The sequence below is a fragment of the Triticum aestivum genome, unplaced genomic scaffold, assembly GCF_018294505.1.
Source record: "Triticum aestivum cultivar Chinese Spring unplaced genomic scaffold, IWGSC CS RefSeq v2.1 scaffold10084, whole genome shotgun sequence".
NCBI classification, from domain to species: Eukaryota; Viridiplantae; Streptophyta; class Magnoliopsida; order Poales; family Poaceae; genus Triticum; species Triticum aestivum.
Genome location: NW_025280422.1, coordinates 1 through 1,217, shown reverse-complemented (window position 1 = coordinate 1,217; position 1,217 = coordinate 1). Strand labels below are relative to the sequence as shown.

At 49.3% G+C, this 1,217-nt stretch overlaps 1 long non-coding RNA gene across 2 annotated transcripts; it reads left to right on the top strand.

Annotated features, from left to right (window-relative positions):
* Window positions 1-6: 6 nt before the first annotated feature.
* On the top strand, window positions 7-1,217 carry LOC123178490 (uncharacterized). Of its 2 annotated transcripts, XR_006489619.1 has the most exons (4): window positions 7-168; window positions 355-566; window positions 674-798; window positions 1,122-1,217. It is a non-coding gene; the product is annotated as an uncharacterized lncRNA (long non-coding RNA). The 2 variants fall into 2 exon arrangements; XR_006489618.1 differs by having other exon boundaries at window positions 674-1,211.

Here is a 1,217-nt window from a genome sequence, read left to right as displayed (position 1 = left end):
AACCCTAGAAGCAGCGGGTCACTAGCGCGGCTCCCGCACCTCCGTCGGCCAACAACATCAAGGGGATCCTGCTCGCGCTCTCATCCAGCCTCTTCATCGGCGTCAGCTTCCTCACCAAGAAGAAGGCAGCCTCCTCCTCCTCCGGCGTCAGCGTCGGTTTCAGGGCAGGTAACTAACCCCCGTCCCTCCTTCCCATTCTGCATCCGTGATGCGCCGTTTGCGCAAGTTGGTTCCCTACTGTCCGAATTGGAGTCTCGAAGCAGGGACGCCATTAGTGCTCTAGTGGAAATCTGTTAGTCGTATTCATCATGCATCAGAAACAGGAAGTTAATTGCCCTCTGTTTATTTTTTCAGACTGTGGTTGCTCGGTCGCCTAGGCCATTGTTTGGCCAGTCTATTGACCCGAGATCTCCATGGCAACAAACACTCCGCTTCCTGCTACCTCCATGGTGTCCAACACTCCGCCCAATGAGGTGTACGGGGACGAATCCGGCTTCTTTGTGATGGGGATCCAGTCCCGCAACCCAAAAGAATCCGAAGTCTTTGAGAGATCAGAGGATGAACAGGTGCTGCTTTGTCTCGGGTATATTTTGACCCACCTTTTGTTCTTGTTTGATATCCATTCCGCATCTTAATCCTTATCGCTGATGCCAATCTCCTTCGAAAATATCAGATCTGAACCACACGACATGGCGGGTGTAGGTCTGGAGCCTGATGCATACCATGTGGAAGAGCTGACGCCGAAAAAGCTAATCACGGAGAAGGCGGGGCAATGGTCCGGCAGCTGGAAACACACATGTATTGATTCTTTCACGAACCTGAGTTTTCTTTCCATGGGATTGGATCCAAGTCGCTGGCCGCCTGAAACAGTGTATGATTCGTCTGTGCGGCATGCTTTTTTTATCTCATTGGTTGGATAAAGAGTGCTCCCACATACAGCTATCCTTGCTGGATCTCTGTTGCCTTGATATTTATCTTTGCATAGATGTTTAATTTTCGTTTGACCGGCTCCAGGAATTTATGTTTCGTCCTGAGATTTGCAGAACATGGAAAGCTAAATTCGAGACTGAATGTTGCTGATACGAGACGATAATTAACTGAATTTCGTCGTCAACATTCAGGAACAGGATGACTAAGGGTCCAAATGCTAGACTTGTACCTAGCAAAGTCAGCGCTCAGGAAAAATGCATACTTGACGCTGGTAATAAGAGTGGCGC